This window comes from Panthera onca, chromosome B1, assembly GCF_046562875.1.
Source record: "Panthera onca isolate mPanOnc1 chromosome B1, mPanOnc1 haplotype 2, whole genome shotgun sequence".
Taxonomy (NCBI): Eukaryota; Metazoa; Chordata; class Mammalia; order Carnivora; family Felidae; genus Panthera; species Panthera onca.
In genome coordinates, this window is record NC_138342.1 from 176,849,193 (window position 1) to 176,870,221 (window position 21,029).

At 44.5% G+C, this 21,029-nt stretch overlaps 1 pseudogene; it reads left to right on the forward strand.

The window, feature by feature from the left end:
• The first annotated feature begins 1,261 nt into the window (after positions 1-1,261).
• LOC132693188 (large ribosomal subunit protein eL31 pseudogene) lies at positions 1,262-1,567 on the forward strand (annotated as a pseudogene).
• The last annotated feature ends 19,462 nt before the right edge of the window (positions 1,568-21,029 follow it).

A 21,029-nucleotide genomic window follows, 5' to 3' on the forward strand; every position in this document is an offset into this window, starting at 1 on the left:
ATGTTTGGCATGGATGGTGAGTTGTCTTCTTAGCAACGACAATCTAAAATGCAGCTGGAATCTTTAACTTATATCAAATATGCAAGATGAGGATCCCCAAGATGTAACCCAGATGGGCTGGGCCTCCCATGGGGAGCCTTGGCTCTCACTTTACATTCACTCTGAGGCCCTACTCACCACTATGTCATATCCTCCAAAACATAGCTAATACTACAACACATTAATAAGAAAATTGGTGTTCTGGTGAAGAATTCTTTGGAGTCTAGGAAAGAGCGGTCACATCCCATACATATCATCAAGCAGACACTTAATCCATTACCCTATCAGACATTTTCCCTCTTCCTACCAAAGAGCCCACCTCTGCCAGTTGCCTCTTTCTCTTTTTTCTTTTCTCCCACCCAACTTGTTTTTAAATGTTTATTTATTTTATCTTTGAGAAAGAGACAGAGACAGAGACAGAGCGTGAGCGGGGAAGGCCAGAGAGAGAGGGAGACACAGAATCTGAAGCAGGCTCCTGGCTCTGAGCTGCCAGCACAGAGCCCAACGCAGGCACAAGATCATGACCTGAGCCAAAGTCAGATGCTTGACTGAGCCACACAGGCACCCCATCTCCCACCCAACGTTAAAAGTTCTCTTTGTTCTCTTAAGAAAGTCAGCCTTTAGTGGCACCTGGGTGGCTTAGTTGGTTAGGGTCTGACTCTTGATTTCGCCTCAGGGCCTGCTTGGGATTCCCTGTCTCCCTCTCTCTCTGCTCCCCCTCTCAAAAATAAATAAATAAATAAATAAATAAATAAATAAATAAATAAATAAACAAACAAACATTTAAAAGAAAAAAAAAGTCAGTCTTTAACCAGTTTGTATACACCATTCAGCAAAAGAAAAACCCTGGTAGTTAGCAGAACAGCATATCCCTTGGGAGTGGGGATCTTGGTTCTTTTTACCACCTTATCCGATGAGTTCTTCCTCAATGAACAGAGTCCCTCAAGTATGGGAACTCTATAGCACTCCTAGCACCTTGAATAATGGCCTGGCAAAATAGACTTTTCATAAAGAGTTTGTTGAATTAATTTCATGTATCTTTGTGTACCTTTGTAGAGCCTAAAAAAGATCAACACATGAAATGTGTGCTTGATAAGTGGTCCTTGCATAGATGAGTGCCTCACTTCTATTTAGCTCTTACTCAATATTCTGATGCTGGACTAAGCTCTACAATGTATTCAAAATTAGAGGTGATCAGCTTTTCCAACCAGGGCCAGGCAGAATGGCTCCCCCAGAGAAGGGTAGCAAGAAGAAGGGCGATTCTGCCATCATCAAGGTAGTGACCAGAGAATACACTATCAGCATTCACAAGTGCATCCATGGAGCGGGGTTCAAGAAGCGTGCCTCTCAAGCATTCAAAGAGATCTGGAAATTTGTCATGAAAGAGATGGGAACTCCAGATGTGTGCTTTGACACCAGGCTCAACAAAGCTGTCTGGGCCAAAGGAATAAGGAATGTGCCATACTGTAACCATGTGTGGTTGTCCAGAAAATGTAATAAGGATGAAGATTCACCAAATAGGCTCTAGGTGTTGGTTATCTACGTACCTGTCACCACTTTCAAAAGTCCACAGGCAGTTAATGTGGATGAGAACTAATGGCTGATTGTCAAATAAAGGTATAAAACTGCAACAACAAAAAAATTAGAGGCAATCAAATTAATAATGCACATACTAACAGAATAGAGCATTAATGCAATGTATCTATGGATTAAATTATGTTGCTTTAGTGCTCCATGCTAAGGGTGTGGGCCATTTAGAAGAAAGTTTGGAATTGAGAAGAGCAGTCTAAATTTCCATTTCAAAGATGGTGGAAAGGTAGATAAGCCATGGAAAGGGCTTCATTTCTATGGATAAATGTCTTTAAAATTTTTTTTAAAATATTTATTTATATCTGAGAGAGAAAGAGACAGAGCACGAGCAGGGGATGGGCAGAGAGAGAGCAAGACACAGAATGTGAAGGGGCTCCAGGCTCTGAGCTGCCAGCACAGAGCCCAACGCGGGGCTCGAACTCACAAACTGTGAGTTCATGACCTGAGCCAAAGTTGGACACTTAACCGACTGAGCCACCCAGGCACCCCAATGGATAAATATCTTTAAAAAATGACTATTGGAGGGTGCCTGGGTGGCTCAGTCAGTTAAGTTACTGGCTTTTGATTTTGGCTCAGGTCATGCTCTCACAGTTTGTGAATTCAGGCCCCACATCTGGGCTCTGCATTGACAGTGTGGAACCTGCTTGGAATTCTCTTTGCCTCTCTCTCTGCCCCTGCTCTCACAGTTTGTGAATTCAGGCCCCACATCTGGGCTCTGCATTGACAGTGTGGAACCTGCTTGGAATTCTCTTTGCCTCTCTCTCTGCCCCTCCCCTGCTTGCATGCTGGAATCAAAATACATAAATAAACTGAAAAAAGTGATTACTGGGTTAAAAATAAAATTCAGGGGCACCTGGGTGGCTCAGTCATTTAAGCACCTGACTTCGGCTCAGGTCATGATCTCGCGGTTCGTGAGTTCAAGCCCCGTGTCAGGCTCTGTGCTGATAGCCCAGAGCCTGGAACCTGCTTTGGATTCTGTGTCTCCCTGTCTCTCTGCCCCTCCCCTGCTCACACTATCTCTCTGTCTCTCAAAAATAAATAAACGTTAAAAAAACATTTTTTTTTTAAATAAAATTCAGACTGTGTCTAGACAGGGCCAAAATATTTAATCTAAATAGAATTACCAGATAAAGTACAGGATACCTGATTAATTTGAATTTCAGATAAACTACAAATAATTTTTAGTATAAGTATATCCTATGCTGATACATAGTATGTATACATAGGATATACTTATACTAAAAAGTTTTCACTGTTTATCTCAAATTCAAATTTAACTGGGCATCTTACATCTTTATTTGCTGAGTCTGGTGACTCCAAATCTATGGGAAAAAAATATTCAGTGTTTTGTCTAGATATTTGATTGGTGTCTCATCTGGATAAATTAATCCCCTTTTCATATAGATGTTTGTTGTGTAAAGTGTTAAAGGCCCACTTTGTCCTATTCTTACAACTCTTCACTCCTTTCCTCCCTTAACCATAGTGTTCAGTTGAAATAAAAGATTTTTCTTGCACCCCCCCCCCCCCTCCCAGCTCTCAAGGACTCAAGAACAGAGGTTCTGGGTAATTCAGTTATTATTGACTTTCAGTGGAGGTGATATTGATAAAAGGGGTCAAAATGATTACTCTGAATATTGGAGATCTCAAAGTGTGAAAAAACTCAAAGTGAAAAAATCCACTCATCCTTGATATACTTTCCGATCTGAGTCACACAGCCCTGGCCATAGGGACCATGCCAGAAAAGCCGATCTTCAGGAATATGCCCAAAATTCTTCATACTGAATAATGACCAACATGGTCAAAGGAAACAAAGATTCTCTCCATAGAGCAAATCCACAAATGCTGGGAATCAAGGTACAGGATGTTGGTGACAGTGGAGGGGAGGAAACTGATCAAAATACAGAGGAATCTGTACACTAATAAATAGCTAGAGATGGGCTCGATGCCATTTTGTTGTTGTTGTTGTTGTTGTTGTTGTTGTTGAGAGCCATATGTATACACCTGGGCATTTTATCAACCCATTTTAATTGGAGGTAAGGCCTATCTAGATTAGAGGGAAGTTTGATTTTAAAGGCCCCTTAAGGAAGAATCAGTTTCCTGCAAGTATATATTCTACTTGGAATTAGATTGACCAAGTGGAACTATTAAAAGTCCTATTTTAATGAATAGGTAAGAATAAGGTACATGGTTAAGATGACAAAGAACCACCCTGAGTGCTGATTGACTTTTTATGACACCACTACATGGAGAATGGCTCCAACGGGTAGGGAGAAGCAAAGACACAGAGCATGTGTGCTGTTGAATTCACGTTTCTAGTTCGTTCTAGTAGTCCCTGAGGCCCAGCTGTTTCCCTGTACTTCCCACTGCCGTGTGATCTGCGGTGTGTGTTTGCCTAATAATTTCTCTTTTTGGCCTGTGTTAGCTATGTTCCTGCCATTTGTGATAAAAGCATCCTGAATTGCCCCACATGGTATGCCACTGCTGTGCTGTTGCTAGGAGGCTTTTACCCTTAAGAAGCTTACAGTTTTGTCTGTCAACCATAATACAGGGTGGAAAGTTATAAATGTTGCAAGAGGATTCAAGAGCTATAAGAAAGCAAAGGTGGGAAAAATCTCTTCTAGCAAAGAGGGTCTAGGGACAATTTCTTGTCAGTGATGGCTTTTGAGCTTGCCTCTAAGGTAAGATAAGATTTGATCATGTGGCAATGACAGACAGAAGGCCCTGAAGACAGAGAAAATAATGTAAGCAAAGATTTAGTGTCAGACAAAATGGAGTATGTGTGGAAAACAGCCATGCCTGGCAGGTCACATAATTTAGCAGCAACGGGGAAACCTGAAGATTTTTACGCAAGAGAGGAATGTGGTCTTTGGAATAATAAATCCAACACGGGGTTGGAAAGGAGGAAAGGATGGGTTGTGCAGTTAGGAGCTTAGTACAGTGTTCCAAGCTGAAAACAACAAGTGTTCTAATGAGGAGAAGGCTGACAGGGAGTGGAAAGACAGGAGGAAGCTCCTTATGTCAGATAATCCCAATGTTGTCTGTAAAGAAGGATCTCAGGAGAGAAAGCAGGGGACAGAGATGAGCTGGGCCTCAGGGAGTGGAGTAAGAGCCTCGGAGGGCTCTGTGTGGGGGATGAGAAGGAGTCAGAGGTGACTAAAACACTGCCAAGGGCCACTGAAGTCTTCCTTGAGGTTAAATAATAGGAACTAGGTGCCTGGGTGGCTCAGTTGGCTAAGTGTCCAACTTTTGGTTTCAGCTCAGGTCGTGATCTCACTATTGGTGAGGTTTGAGCCCTGCATGGGCCTCTGTGCTGCCGGTGTGGAATCTGCTTGGGATTCTCTCTCTCCCTCTCTCTCTGCCCTCCCCCACTCTCTCTCTCTCTCAAAATAAATAAACTTTAATTAACTAATAGGAACTAGAAGTAAAACCAGCAACCAGCCTCCTCAGTTGGTGGTCTTGCACCAGAGGAGAGAAAATGGAAGGCACAGCTTACGCAGCATAGGGACCCCTTGAAGTCTGTGAAAGAGAAACACAAAAGGAATGCTGCAGCGAGAAGCTTACAGAAATGCGTGAGGCCAGGAACGGGCCTCCCCCATCCCCCACCAGGGGATTGCGTAGCTTGAAGGTAGGACATCTCTGGTCTGGGTGAGGACACAAGCAAAGCCTGGAGGACACTCAGAAAACAGTGAGAAGAGAAGTGATAGGATCATTGGTTCAGTAGGAACAAGGGAAGTGAGGTCCTGTGGAGCTGAAAGGAGAATGTCTGGACTCGAGAGCGTGGGCCTGGAGTGGTTCTGTATGATGACCTCTTTGTGTCCTGATGACATAAAATCGGTGGAGATAAAGGTCTCTAGGCCAGAGACGGCTGAGGAACTGTTACAAAAGGATATCTAGGGGGTGCCTGGGTGACTCAGTCAGTTAAGCGTCCTACTCTTGGTTTCAGCTCACGTTGTGATCTCATGGTTCGTGAGTTTGAGCCCCATGTTGGGCTCTGCGCTGAGAGTGTGGAGCCTGCTTGGGATTCTCTCTCCCCCTCTCTCTGCCCCTTCCCCACTGGCACTGTCTCTGTCTCTCTCGAAGTAAATAAATAAACTTAAAACAAAAAAAGGATATCTATAGATGTTTCTAGAAGGGGGAGGAGGGAGAGAGTAGGACACGTGAAGGCCATCCTAGACAGTGGTAGACAGGAAGGATTGCGAAAGGCGGACGGGCAGAATGGTGTGGACTTGCACAGGGCTCGCTGAGAGTCGATGAGGGAAGACAGAGTCAGGAAAGAGAGAGAAGGAGGGACAAGGAGAGGCGCTTCACGGCCTGTCAGCTTGGAATGGGGAAGGCCGGAGACAGGAGGTATGTGTTGGAATGCGGCACAGGGCGGGGAGGACGGTGTCAGCCTGTAGATAAAGTCAGCTCCTTATTAAGGTGAGGTAATGAAAGGAGCATCTGAAACAAAGATGAAGGATCTGGGATGGTTTATTTCCAAGAGCTGGCTGGTCTCCCCGGGCGCCCTGAGGAGAGCTCAGGCCGAGCTGTGGAGGAACAAGAATGCAGAACGAACGTGAGCTTGGTTGACAACAGTCCACAGTGAGTTTAACAAAGTGAGAGGTGGCTCGAGACTCACACTGATGACCAGGAAGCAGATACAGGAAGATGTATTCTCCCGAAATTCTTTTCAAGATTGTTTTCACTAGTGGGTACATATTCTCCCTCCCACCCTGGAGACCTTTATTTGCTTAGCAAATCCAAGCGTGTGCGTACCTATGCCCGTGTGTGTGTGTCCGCGGGCATACGCGTGCATGTATGTGCGTGTGTGCACAAGATAACAACGGCTTACTGCACCTTTGCTATGTTTGGAGATGGGGGCCGGTGTCTCCTTTGTGATCCCTGCAGTAGACAGTTGAGTGTAAAAGATTCCAGAGCAAATAGATGCTTCCCTGACTCTCTTATTCAGCCTGCTGGAAAAGAAACAAAAAACCAAAGCAATGTCAGTTCTGACTGAGAGCTGAAAGTGGAAGCAAAGGTTATCTAAGGACCACCTTAGGAGATAAGCTCAAGTTCCCTTCATGGCATATTCTTTCCAAAGTCTCATGATCTGAAGATTTCTAGCTCCTTTTGTCTTCTCCCTACAGCAGGGGAGAAGGGAGAAGGTGACGGTCCCTCCTCTGGCCCCTTGCTGGGAAGGACACCATTACGAAAATAGAGGGGGACAGACCTTTTTTTTTTTTAATGTTTATTCATTTTTGAGAGACAGAGAGAGACAACATAAGTGGGGGAGGGACAGAGAGAGAGGGAGGCACAGAATCCGAAGCAGGCTCCAGGTTCTGAGCTGTCAGCGCAGAGACCAATGTGGGGCTCGAACTCACGAACCGCAAGATCATGACCTGAGCACAAGTTGGACACTTAACTGACTGAGCCCCCCCAGGCTCCCATGGACAGACCTTTTTGAACACCCAGCAGTGCCTTGTGATTTGAAGCCTCAGGAAAGCAGCTAAAACAGTAGGGAAGCAAATTAATGCAGTGACAGGAGCAAAGGCATGAGAATGTAAGTGAGCCCCATAAAGGCTGTGTTTGCAAAGTATGTAGGGCTGTACTCACAGATGTGTGTGTGTGTGTGTGTGTGTGTGTGTGTGTGTGTGTGCGCATACTCATGTGCATATGTGTGTGAACAATCCTCTGCAATAAAACACGTGGTCAGGAAAAATGTCTGCTTTCTTTCATAAACAGAACCAATGTGCCCGGCATAAAAGGGAAGAGCATTTTATTAAGACCTCTTCTGAGAGTACAAAAACCTCTCTCCAAAGATAAGGAAGGGGTTTTCCTTTTTCGTGAAATATAACTGGTCTCCGGATCCAGCTCTCCCTTCACTTTGCCTTGGCCCCAACAGCTTTTCTTTCTGTTGTTATTTTTAACAGAGAACACAAGTTTCCAGTTGACAGAGTCCACGGTCAGCTCCTTCACTGAACATTGCACAAGTGACACAGGCCTCTGGCTGCCCCTGTAAATAAACAGGGCAGGGGACACCGGAGTGTCCCAGCAGGTCCCTCCAAATGCCCCTGCCGGCGGCGTGGCCCTTCCTGGAGCCCCACTCGGGAGGCAAGACGCGGTGGGGCCCCTGCACCTGAGGCGACCCGGGTGCGGTCAGCAGAGACCTCTGTCCACACCAGCACTCCTTCGGAATCTGTCCTGTGTTAGTCAGGAATGTTCTTCAGATAAGGAACTGAGCAGAATGCAGGCCCTCAATCAAAGTTATCCAAGGACAGCAGGGATCTTTATCATGTGGCAGGCAAGGGCAGGCATGCTTCTGAGACTCCTCAGCGAGAAACCCGAAAACGACGATGACACAGAACGCACAGACTGAATTGTGGAAGAATGTGGCCAGGGTACTTTCTCCAGGATACCTTTGACCTGGAACTGCAAACAACCACTTATTTCCTTGCCTCGCTCCTCCTATGAGAATGACCCCAAGGGACTGCAGATTACTTAAAGTTATATTTAGCAAGTCATGGAGGCGACTAGTTAGCTCCAGTCAACTAGCCTTCCTGCAGAGGCCTGGATTCCTTCATCTTCTCCCTCTGCCTCCCCTCCTAGTCCTTCCTGCTGGCTGACCCTTAACCCCTTCATGGCTTGAGGAATCCCCTGCTGGCCCCAAACGTCCAGAACAAGTGCCCAGGTCCCCATACTTCTCCCTTGGCAGCCTGAAATTCCGCTCGACAGAGTTCTTTCTCTCTTGGAGCCCGAGTATTTTTTGCCATCCAGTGTTTCCTAATAAAATGATGCAAGGACCCTTGGGAAGAGACATGACTCAAGCTTTTATCAGCTCACAGACCGAAGAAATGGGCACAAGTCATGGCTTTGGAGGAGAGAAGACTGGCTGGAGACTGAAGAAGATGACTTCTGGCAAAAACGAGAAGACTGATGACTCCCTAGGATCCACTTTAGTGGAGCAGAAGGAATGAAAAAGAGCATAAACCCACAAGGACAAAGTGAGTGGAAGAGGGCACAGAGGACAGAGTACATGACTTGATCTCAGCTGTGAATAAAGGTCACGATCGGGGAAACCCTGAACATCGATGTAATCGAAATCTGTGAGAGGGAGGAGGGGGCGCGGGCGGGAGGCTGTGGGGGTGAAGCCCCGGGTCTACATCTGCTGTCTTAGAAAGGCATAGTCCACGGAAGCACGGAGAGATGATCTCTGAGCAGGCTTGCATTTTAGAAACGCAGAATAAATGGGGGGGGGGGGAGGGGGGACCTGAAAAGAGGGGGATTAGAAGCCAAAGGAATGCAGCAAGGACTCTTGCTTTCCTTTCAAATTCTAGCGGTGTTGGGGCATGGGGCTGCCTCAACCGGTGGAGCATGTGACTTGCGATCTCAGGGTCAGGAGTTTGAGCCCCAGGTTGAGTGTAGAGATTACTTAAATAAGTAAGCATTTTTAAAAGTCTCAAATTCTAGCGGTGTTTAGTTTTTAGACCATGTGATGTGTTTCTTTTTCCATGAGAAAAATTAAAATGTAGAAACGTGACAGAAATGAGATGGAGTAAGAGGGAATGCCTGGGATTTCAAGTTCCTCCCCAGGGCTGGCTGGGCTGGCGTGTTCCTGACCCTGAGCCACGCAGAGACTGACTCCACCACACCCTTGAGAGGAGGGCAGAAGGCCCTGCCAGTGCTTTTCCGAAGTGTGACTTAGAATTCTCCGGAGTCCTTGTTTGGCTTGAAAGGGGGCAAAACTGGGGTGAACCCGGAGGACTGGAAAGCTGCAGGTCTGCGGGGCGGGAGAGAGGGAAAGAGGAACTTGCAAAAGGCAAGTTCCAGCCGAAGAATTTGCATCTTCTTTGCTTCCCAGGGATTTCTGTTTTCCAAGTTCGCTGAGGCCACAAACCAGGCCCCTCAGCCTTCCGGTGACGGCTCCCGCGCAGCGACTGCACTTGGGGACTCAGCAGCACCTGCAGGAGGCACCGCGGAACGGATGTGCCCGGGAGGGCGGGGCCTGGGCCGGCAGGGCCCAGGGGCTCAGAGCCTCTTCCAGGACCCCACAGGCCCCTGTGCTCCGGTGTCTGGGGAGCTTGGCCTGGGTGGGCGAGCAGGTCGTTGACTCTGCAAACCCAGCTCCCCCCTATAAACCTCCCACTGCTTCTCCTTAAAGCTAAGAAGTGCAGTAAATAAACCCCGGGACCTGGCTGCCAGGATCCCCAGGCTGTAACTCACAAGCTACCACCCCTCAGCATCATCCCCCTGGCAGGAATGATGCCTAGGGGGAAAACAAATTGCAACACTGTGCATGGGTAGGACTTGCAAAATGCATCAAATGAGATAGTATAAGGAACTCAGCAAAGCCCCCCAATATCCAGCACTAAAGAAAATCTTAGTTATGACTATGATAATTATTAGCACCTACTTTGGCCGCGAAATGTGCTAGAAACGGTGATACTTTTACGCTGTATTCTCTTACCGCAATACACGCTTTTCATCTTCTAACTAATTTTTAAAAGCTTAATAAATCCATTGTTTGATTATAAACAAATCCCTGGATTCCAGACCTTTCAGCTTTGTAATGCATGAGAAATGAAAGGGCCTATGTTGCCCAAACAAGCTGAAAGGAGAGTTGATAACCTTCTGGAACCAGCTCTCTTTGTCCTACAGCTGACTAGACCTTCCGACTACCCGTCCTTGAAGACGATGTAATATTCTACTGAGCGAACCTGTCACGTTTTTTTATAATCATTCCCCAAGTGCTGAACATTTAGATTGTTTCTTACTTTTCAAAGTATTTATGATGCTGGATAAACATTTTTGTTCAAAAGGCTTTTTTTCCCCCATATTTAAGATTATTTCCTGTGTTAGAGTCACTACAGGGAAATATTTAAGGGGAATGAAGAGTGTAAAGGGCTCTTGAATTTTATTCCCTAGGTGTTGTACTAATTTATAGCCTTACTGAGACTATTCCCATTTTATTGAACTCTTGCTAACATCAAATACTATCATTTTAATATTTAATATTTAGTATTTTAAAAAATACTTTTATTTATTTATTTATTTATTTATTTATAAATGCTTATTTATTTTTGAGAGAGAGAGGGACACAGCATGAGTGGGGGAGGGGCAGAGAGGGAGACACAGAATCTGAAGTAGGCTCCAGGCTCTGAGCTGTCAGCACAGACCCTGATGCGGGGCTCAAACTCAAGAATTATGAGATCATGACGTGAGCTGAAGTCTCACACTTAACCGACTGAGCAACCCAGGTGCCCCCATTTCAAAAATAATTTAATTATTTTTAAAAGAAAATGACATTTTCTTTTAATAATATTTCTTAAATTACTAGTGAGTTTGAACATTTTCTTATATGCCTGCTAATTCATTTTGAATCTTCTGTTCATATTCTTAAAGCAATTGTGCCTCTTTGAGACCAAATATGATAAATATAAATATTGATTATCCAGATCCTAAAACATCATACTGTTAATTACTTGACTTTTATTGTTTTTTTTTTTTTTTTTGCATTATTTTCCTACTTTGCCTTAACAAGCCCTTATGGCTTATTGGTCACAATTTTTAAAATTATGAAACAGTTCATGTATACAAAGGTATGTGTTATACATGTGAAGGTATAAACATTAATTTTCAAATGAGATAATTAGGGGTGCCTGGGTGGCTCTTCGGTTAAGCATTGGAGTCTTCATTTTGACTCAGGTCATGATCTCACAGTTCAAGAGTTTGAGCCCCACCTGGGGTTCTCTGCTGTCAGCGCAGAGCCTGCTTCAGATCCTCTGTCTCTCTCGCTCTCTGCCCCTCCCCCACTCTCGAAAAATAAACATTTAAAAAAATAAAATAAGATAATTAAAGTATTAAATAAAATGCTTGTAAAAACATTAGACTTTCACTTATTGCTATGATGGAACCAGAGTTCAGAGTTCCCATCCTACCTTAACCAATTAAAAACATGGGGGAAAATATATGGAAAAAAGCAAACCATTTTTCGGTCACTAGACAGCAGACAGTGTCTTGACAGTGACCCCTGAGAGAATGCAAATGAATGAGATGAGCCCTAAAATCACCCTCTCTATTACCTGGAGAGAAATTTCCAGGCCAAACCATAGGGAGAAGGAATCTAAGCACATCCTGAGCTGAGGAGACAGAACTGAGAATTTGGGGAGGCCAAGGCAGCTAGAATTTGTAGGGTGGAGGACTGTAGAGGACAGAGTTGCCTAGAGAGGGCGCTCTAGAACCTGCCATTAGTTCTTTGGATTTCTGCTGCATGCCATTCACGGCAGGACACTAAATGAAGCTGGAGGAAGTTGTTGGGGGGAGTTCTTTTTGTGATTCTTTTTTCTTTTTTTCAAGATCTGCTTTATTAGTTTTTAAATGTTTATTTTTGAGGAGGGGGAGGGGCAGAGAGAGAGGGAGACAAAGGATCTGAAGCAGGCCCTGTGCTAACAGCAGAGAACCCCAGGTGGGGCTTGAAATCATGATGACCGGAAATGATGAGCGGAAATCAGACGCTTAACTCACTGAGCCACCCAGGTGCCCTTCTTTTATTCTTGCAACTTCTTCCAAGTTTGAAATTGTTTCAAATTTCAAAATAGAAAGGTGTTTTAAGTGAAAGGATGTTAAATGGTATATCATGCTAACATTTACCAAGAGAAAGGGGGAGTGTCTGTATTAATATCACACAAAGTAGATTTCAGAGCAAAGACTTGCCAGAGATAAAGAGTATCTTTTTATAATAGCAGTGGAGTCAATTCAACAAGAGCACATAACAATCCCAAGCATTTATGCCCCATGGATATTTATTTCCAGTATCTTTATATTATAAATATGGTGACAAAATTCACATGTGCAATAAGAGGCAATATATTATAGGTGAATTTTGTGTCTCTCTTGAATCTCCATTCTCTGTGATATCAAGAGACAGAATACTCAGCTGTAGATATTTTCAGTCATTTCAGGTTTAAACTTGGCCATTTTGTATTTTCCTTCACTCTCTACCTCTACAGAGATGATTCAAGTTCCAGGGCTTGATGTGGTGGCGGCAGCTGGTCCTTCATCATGGGCTCACCCAGGTCACTCCTGAGGTGTGCCGTTTCCCATCAGGTCTTGTTATCACATCTGTCTTCCGGGCATGCATCCTTGACATCCATATCTTAAGATGGTCTCTGGTTGTTTGTCCATGCACTCTATACCCTCATTGTAACGACCATGGGCTATTAGAACTGGAGAAAAATTGGAAGGTTACCTCGGCTGTTTCTGTCTAAGCCTACTCTGTTGGTTCACGGGGTTCCAGTAGAAAGTGGGCATAAAATCTGTCCACTCTTGGACTCCAATAATGTATATGGAATTCTATTGTTGAGTGAGCATTAAAGAGGGAACAGGGTGCCAAGACCAAATTAAGAGGTGAGCAGCATCTTATTCTCTTATGGTCTCTTTAACTCTCTTCCTCTAGCCTGGGAATCCTTGTCTGGCCCTCCCAGGGAGCGATATAGTCCAGCTCTTTGTCTGCTCTCTTTCTAGTCAATTGTTTATGGCACAAATTTTAGATTCTTTCATAGTTTTGACACTTAAAAACTAAGTTTTTGAAACGAAAAACTCCTTTATGTCTCAAAATGTCCATTAAAAATTAGGTTTCCATTCTTTCCAAATACTTCAGGGGTAGATCATTGTTTAGTTTTCTTAGTCGCTTAAACCAATACGTGTTTATTTTCTTAATCAGAAGTTGAATGCAGGTCTCACTTGGCTAAAGTCAAGGTGTTGGTAGGGGTGTGTTTCTTCTGGAGGCTCTAGGGGACCATCTTGCCTTTGGCATCTCCTAGAGCAGCCCACATCCATTGGCATGTGGCCCCTTTCTCCCCCCAAAAGTTACCAGCACAGAGCTGAGTCCTGCTCATGCCGCCATCTCTCTGGTTCTCTCTTCTGCCTCCTTCTTCCATTTATCAGGATCTTGGTGATTACATCGGGTGCAGCACGATAGTGTCATCTCAAGATCAACTCATTGGCAAACGTAATTCCATTTGAAACTTCATTTCCCCTTTGTCATATAACCTAGTATGTTTATAGGTTCCAGGAACTAGGGCATGGACATCTAAAGGGGGGGGGGGACATTATTATGCTCACCACAGGCAGGCCTAGCTTCAGCCAATTAACACGATCCATTCCTCTGGCTACAGTCTTTGATGTATAGTTACAGGCACACAGCCTTATCATGGTATACAGTCATTGGTATAGCCATAGATGTATAGCCTGATCCAGTCCAATTAGACTGAATGTCAACTCTAGCTAAGAATGCTGGGACAGGAGGACTCTCCCTCTTCTTCTAGACCTGGCCTGCCCAGTACAGTAGCCAGTAGCTACTTGGGCAATTGAGCACTTGAAATGCAAGCAGTGTGACTGAGATGTTCTGTTAAGTGTCGAATACACACGGACCATTGAAGCCTTAGTACAGAAGAGAACATATGTAAGATATGCTATCAATAATTTTTTTAAGTTTATTTATTCTGAAAGACAGAGAGACTGTGCACACACTCCCCTGCGCGAGCAGGGGAGGGGCAGAGAAAGAGGGAGTGAGAGAGAATCCAAGCAGGCTCTGCACTGACAGTGTGGAGCCTGAACCCACAAACTAGGAGATCATGACCTGAGCCAAAACCAAGAGCCAGCTGCTTCACCAGCTGAGCCACCCAGATGCCCCTGTCATCAATCATTTTTAAATGATTTCATGTTGAGATAATATTTTGTAGATATTAGGTTAAACAGAATATATTATTGGAATTAATTTCACTCTTTCCTTCTTGTTTTTTTAAACATGACTACCAGAAACTTAAATCACACACTGTGGCTTGCGTTATATTTCTACTGGGAAAGGCTGTACTAGATGGTGTTGAGAATAGAAGTGAAGGCTGGGACTACCATAGCAATTTTTGTCTGTATGTGGGAAGTCAGCTTTGGATGAAGCTGCAAGTGAAGCAGGCAGAGCCGAGAGAGAAAGAAATTGGCTACTTGTTAACATCACTGGGCCACTGGTTCAACCAACCGCGAGCCATCCAACCATAATCTTTCCTCTCTAACGTCCCCACAGACTTTCTATCCCCTCCTCCTCAGCCCTACAAGTCAACACTCGCCCTTCCACTCAGAGACTGCCTGTGTTAATGTTTATTCTTCCCAACTGAAGCCAACATTCTATTCCGGAATGTGTAACTCAAATTGAGTTGAAGTCAAAAAGTACAACAATCATTACATCATCCTGTGAGCAGCGTCCAGGATGTGTTTGCTCGCAAGACAGAGCAGCGGGGAGGGGTGACTTCCCACTTCCTTCTTCTGGCACCTTCTTGATTTCACAGTCCCTCCTCTCATCTTCAAGACTTTGGAGGATTTGATCCCTCTCCTTAAACGGCCATTGCCAACTCATTCTCACAGCATATAGCTGCCAGCTCCTTGAAGATGAAGCCCTGTGGCTTCCCTTGTCGTTTTGCACTTCCTGGCCTTTTTGACCCCTTCAGCTTTGGTCTGTTCTGCGACTTCCACTGTGTAGGATTCTTTTCAATGCTGTAGGACTGAGCAAGTTCATGGTCAGCACCAGCAGCTCAAGTTGTTCTGTAAGCCTCCTGTTATTGCTGTCTCCTTCCGTTCCAATGGCCTTAAAGCTGTGTCTGTCTGCCCCTAAGCAAACTCTAGGATGCCTTAGAAAACTGTAGACAAGTTTTCAAAATTAGAATAAAGCTTTGCCAATAACAATACAGAAATCCCATAGGCGTAAGGTGAGAATGTCACAATAACAAAAACAGCATGAGGCTCAAAGCAAAAGCCCACCGGAGCAGCCATGTGCTCTTGCTTCAAAAGTCGTCCAGGCCTGGCAAGCTTTGTGTCCCCAAATATAACGCAAAATTTTCTGTGTCTCTAATGTTGTATTGTGCACCAGACTAACATTGACCCAGTTTACCTTTATTTCTAGGGAGGCTTTTGTTATGGGGGTGAGGGCAGGGAGGAATCACAGATCTGAGATACGGATATTCTAGGATATTTTCTATGTCATTGCATGCTATTTTTTGCCAAAAAAAAAATTAAATAGCTTTTTAACAATTCAGAGGTTATTTCATTTATGAATAGAAGTAAGATTAAAATTATTCAAAGACCTTATAAAGACTCTATGACTAAAACAGGCTGTATTAGAAGTTAGAAGTGGGATTTTGCCATTGTTTGATTGCATTATGGCCAGGGGCACAGGACTTCCTCAAGCCTGTGGCTCACACCTCCAAGGGGCTGATCTGCTGGGAAGAAAAGTCGAATGGGAAACAAAGCATGACTTGGTAATCGTTGGCCAAGTCCTCCATACTCCCAAATTGGGTCGCGTTGGTGAACGTGGGTTGGAGAATGTGGCTGAGGCCAGGATGACACAGTGGGACTTTCTGTTCTCTGCCCTCTTGTCCCTAAGATGGCCTCAACAGAGCTGCCTTAAGCTAACAGACCCACCCCAGTGCAGGGAGAGAGGAGCAAGGACAGAGAGACTTGGCCAGACTTGACCACTCAGGGAAACTGAAATTGGCCCTTTCTTCTGCTTATTATCTCAGCAGGCAGGAGGCAGAAAGGGCCTAACACTGCCTGGAAGAGGAAGCTGTTTCAGAGAGTGCTTACCACAGGGGAGCAGAAAGTGTGAGGGGGAGTGCCATGGTGCCATAAATGACAACTTTTAAAATGCCTCATGATGAATCATCAAATTTACCCTCCCTCTGCATAAAGCAGAGCTGGGGAGGGGCACAGAGAGGGGCCAAAAGGTGAGCTGGGGGGAGTCTGCTCTCTGAAAGTCAATACTTAGCATGGAACCTCATACCTAGGAGTAAACTAGCAGCTATTTGCTACTTGTTTGTGGAATGAGCATCTTTGTTCTTATTTATTATGGAGTTATCAACTTGTATCTTCATGCAATGCTTAATTGAGCGTTTGTAATTAAAAATACTTTTTTGTGTGTTTTATTTATTTTTGAGTGAGTGCATGAGCAGGGGCGGGGCAAAGAGAGAAGGAGGGACAGAGGATCTGAAGTGGGTTCTGTGCTGACAGCAGTGAGCCCAATACAGGGCTTGAATTCCCGAACTGTGAGATCATGGCCTGAGCTGAAGTCAGGCACTCAACTGACTAAGCCACCCAGGAGCCCCTGTAATTCTTTTTAGAGAATTTTTTTTTTTTTTTAATTTTTAGAGACAGAGTGCATGAGGTGGCAGAAAGGAGAGAGAAAGAGAATCTTAAGCAGGCTCCATATGGAGCCCAATGCAGGGCTAATCCCACAACCCTGGGATCATGACCCGAGCCAAAATCAAGAGTTGGACGCTCAACTCACTGAGCCACCCAGGTGCCCCAAGCATTTGTAATTTTTAAGCTATAATATCTAGCTCTTCCCTTCAAAGAGGTTGTAATCTAATTGAGACGATACATAAACACAAAAAATTTTATTTGTAAAGATTGACTTAAATGCTGAAGAGAATAATATAAGACATAAAGCAGCCAACGGCTGCTCTCCGGTAAGTTTTAAGGACAATACTTACTGAAGCCTTTCCAAAGAAGGATGACCACTGAGTGAGGCTGGCCAGGGAGAGGCTGGGGGAAATGAGATTTCAGCTGAACCTTATAAGACAGTAGTTACAAGTTAGAAAGGAGAAGGGAAGTTGGGAGAATGTTCCAGGAAAGTATAGGGAGGACCAAGGTTGATTCCAGAGACGGTGAGTAAAATCATTTGACCAGAGCAGAGAGTTCTTCAGAAGAACTGTGGAAGGTTGGATTGACAGGTTATGTTGGCATCACATTTTGAAGGAGTTTACATGCCAGGCTAAGGGATTTGGACTTTATTTCTAGGCAATCAGAAGCCATTCAAGGCTTCTAAGCAGAGTTACAACAAGATCAAAGGGGAGTTAAAACCAAGTCTTTGGAAAATAAGGCTTAAAAGTAATGATATAGGAGTGGGTATGTTTTTCTTCTCTATTAACATTCTGCAATGATTTAGTTTTCATCATTCAAAATTATAATCAAGTCTTTTCTTGCTAAAAAGTAGAAGTGATTTTCTTCTTGGTCTCTCTATGCTGTGTTTCCTCTTTGAGAGCCTTCTTGGTTTTAAGCATTTGTTTTCAATTTGCAATAAGTTGAGGTGTCAGACTAACTTGCTGTCCCTCTTGTGATTCCTGACCAATAGAGTGTGGACACCCCCTTACCATAGGCATAAGATCTCCACTGCACTTAGCTAGAGAGTCCCTTGCCATGGGAGATCATGAGTTGCTCCTACAAACACCTAATTAGAAAACTTTGTTTCTCTTCTTCCATAATCTCATCAGCAGAAAGGAGTAGATATTTCTAAGTCAGTTCATTTCCCCACCAAATACACAGAGAGGACTCACTGGCTTTTTACTGGACTCCTGTCCCGGCATGTAGTACAAGGGTCCCTTCGAAGAAGTTATGCTGGGGGGGCATCTGGGTGGCTCAGTTGGTTGAGCATCAGACTCTTGATTTCAGCTCAAGTCATGATCTCAGGGTCGTGGGACCCAGCCCTGTGCTGGGTGAGGAGCCTGCTTAAGATTCTCTCTCCCTCTCTCTCTCTCTCTCTGTCCCTTTCCCACTCGTGTGTGCTCTCTCTCTCTCTCTCTCAATAAATACATAAATAAATAAATAACCAGATAAATAAAAATCAGATGCTATGCTGGGAAGGTATCCATGCTGCCAACCACAGAGCTGACGGTGTGGTCGTGTGGTGGCTTTGCGACGTCAGCCTGGCTGAGCTGCCCTACGTACCCACTACTCTCCTTCCCGTATGTTTCTAGCTGGGGTTGGCCACAAAAGGGATCTGCGCAAGAACTGGAAGATGGGAGTGGAGCAGTAGCCATGTCTACTCTCGGAAGGTCCAGGCAAGCCAGTCCCTCTCACGGCACACGCCGGTTTTTGTGGATCCAGTGGCTCCACTGTAGGGAGGGAAGCAGACTGGCAAATGCCGCAGCTCCCGTGGGCTCTCTTTCTCAGCTCTTCCACATCCTAGACCTAGGCCAGGTCCCAGTGTGGCACCATTGCCAGAGCACCGGCCTCTCCTACAGGCCCTCCATGGTGATGGAGTCAGGGGCTTGGAGCCGGGGTTCCGGTGAGAGGCAGATATGCTTTCAACTGCCCCTCCTGTCTGCCATTTTGCACTCGTCTTTCCTTCCCACCGCTCTGCCTAGCACGTGGCCCCAGGCACAGGAGGAACAGCTGGACTGAGACTGTTTCACCCGCTCTCTCAGTTGAGTTAAATCTCTACAATAAATCCCTTATTTGATGTCACTCCTAGTGGTTCTGCTTCTCGAGTTAGTGCTACCTCGTACATGAGGTTTTCCCCCAAACCAGTCATGATACCCCTAGATTATATGGAGACACTTAGTACGGTAAAAAGAGCACAAGTTGGGAAGTCAGATAAGTGTCACAATTTCATCTTTTCAACCAACTTGCTGTGTGACTTTAGTAATGTCACTTAACCCTCCAAATCTTGGTCTCATCGCTGTTTTTTTTTCCTATTTTTTTTTTTAATGTTTATTTATTTTTGAGAGAGTGAGAGAGACAGACTGTGAGCAGGGGAGGGGCAGAGAGAGGGAGACACAGAATCCAAAGCAGGCTCCAGGCTCTGCGCTGTCAGAACAGAGGCCAACGCAGGGCTTGAACTCACAACCTGAGCCGAAGTTGGGTCGGAAGTTAACCGACCGAGCCACCCAGGTGGCCCCTCATCACTGGTTTCAAGGGGGTTTTGACTAGGTGGTCTCTAAAGAGGTTCCCAAGTTTAAACATACAAGTGAACATATGATATCAAAGTTTATTTTTAAGAGTTTCTGAACTCTTTAAAAGCAGTTGTGAAAATTACACTGTAACAGAACTATTACTGACTGGTTAATTCTAAATTTTATGACGATTCTTCTGCTACTCAGTTATGGTAAACACTTTCTGGGGCACATGCAAAATTCACAATTCCTCGTTCTTTGGGAACTGCCCCTGGTGCATTAGGGTAGGTCCCAGGCAGCCATGTTACTATTATATGGCCGCCTCCTCCCCTTGGCTGTTACTAACTAGACCAGAGGTGGACACCTGGCCCAAGGTGGACCTCAGGTTCTCCCTCCTGGAATTGAGAATTGGGACCAGAAAACTGCTGGTCAGCCTCTGTTGGTGCCCCAACCCCCAGAAACACTGGGGTGGCCATGTTCCCATGTTCCTCCACGAGGTCCAGAAAGGCAAGAAAAATGTGTCTGAGTTGAGAAAGACAGTGAGGCATGTGCCCACAGAGAAGCAAAGAAAAGAGGTATAGAGAAAGAGTCCTATTGGTTTCTGGTCCTAGCCTGGCTGCATTCCTGCCCTTGGTTCCTTGAGACAACTTGTGGTTTTATTTTTTCCTCCTTTCTGTTTATGCTGGCTCAGGTTCATCTTTATTACCTGTCCTCAAAGAACTTTAACTGATAAGCCAGTAAGAATATCTGGGGTGTTTTTTTTTTTATAGAAATTAGTTTAAAACTGCTTATTGATTCTTATTATGCTTCTTCATTCAAAGCAGAAACTTTGGTTTTGAAAAATTACACAGCCCTGTTAGAAAATGGACATTTTTGAACCGCTAATGACATTTATCTGATAGCAACGGTAAAAACTACTTCCTTAGCATCAGCCTCTTGCTCTGTGGCAAACAGTCACTAACCCTCCAACTGAACATTCTCCTACAAACACATAATGAATCATTAACGGTTTCATATTGGAGCACTGGGCTTGGCACATAAAGGTAGGGTTCAGGTCCCAGTACTGCCATTCACTACCTGTGTGCTCTTGGGTAAGGGCGTAAGGTCTCTGGCCCTCAAATATTCCATCTACTGCATAGAAACAATCCCTTCTTTACAATGTTGCCGCGTCATTTAAATGAACTGCTACATGCCAAAACACTATAAATCATAAAGCTCTTTACTAATGTGAATTTGGAATACTGAATATTTGAACAACTGTGTTGACATATAGTAGAAAACACAAGCAAGAGAAGGAAGACAAAGGAAATACTGTCAGACAATGGGCTTTCAAGTGGAGTGCCAAAACCTCAATGGAAAATTCCCTTCTCCACCCAGTTTAGCTAAAATAAGAGTGACTGTAATAACAGAAATGAACTCCTTCTTCATGTTTACACTAAGGTAGAGAAGTAATGTTGCTCTTTCCTACAATCCAATCATGCAAACATGGGTATAAACAGAAATTCTAGCATACAGACTCAAAGACATGTTTCTAGAGTTTTAGCTCAATGAGATGTGACACATCATCTATATATACAAACACTTCTATGAAGGTACATAACACCCTATATATGGTATACACATATTTACATGGATGGCGAAGATTCCAGAGTGAGAGGCTAACTGGGATAACCACTGGGAACCCATACATGTTCAGGCACGCCT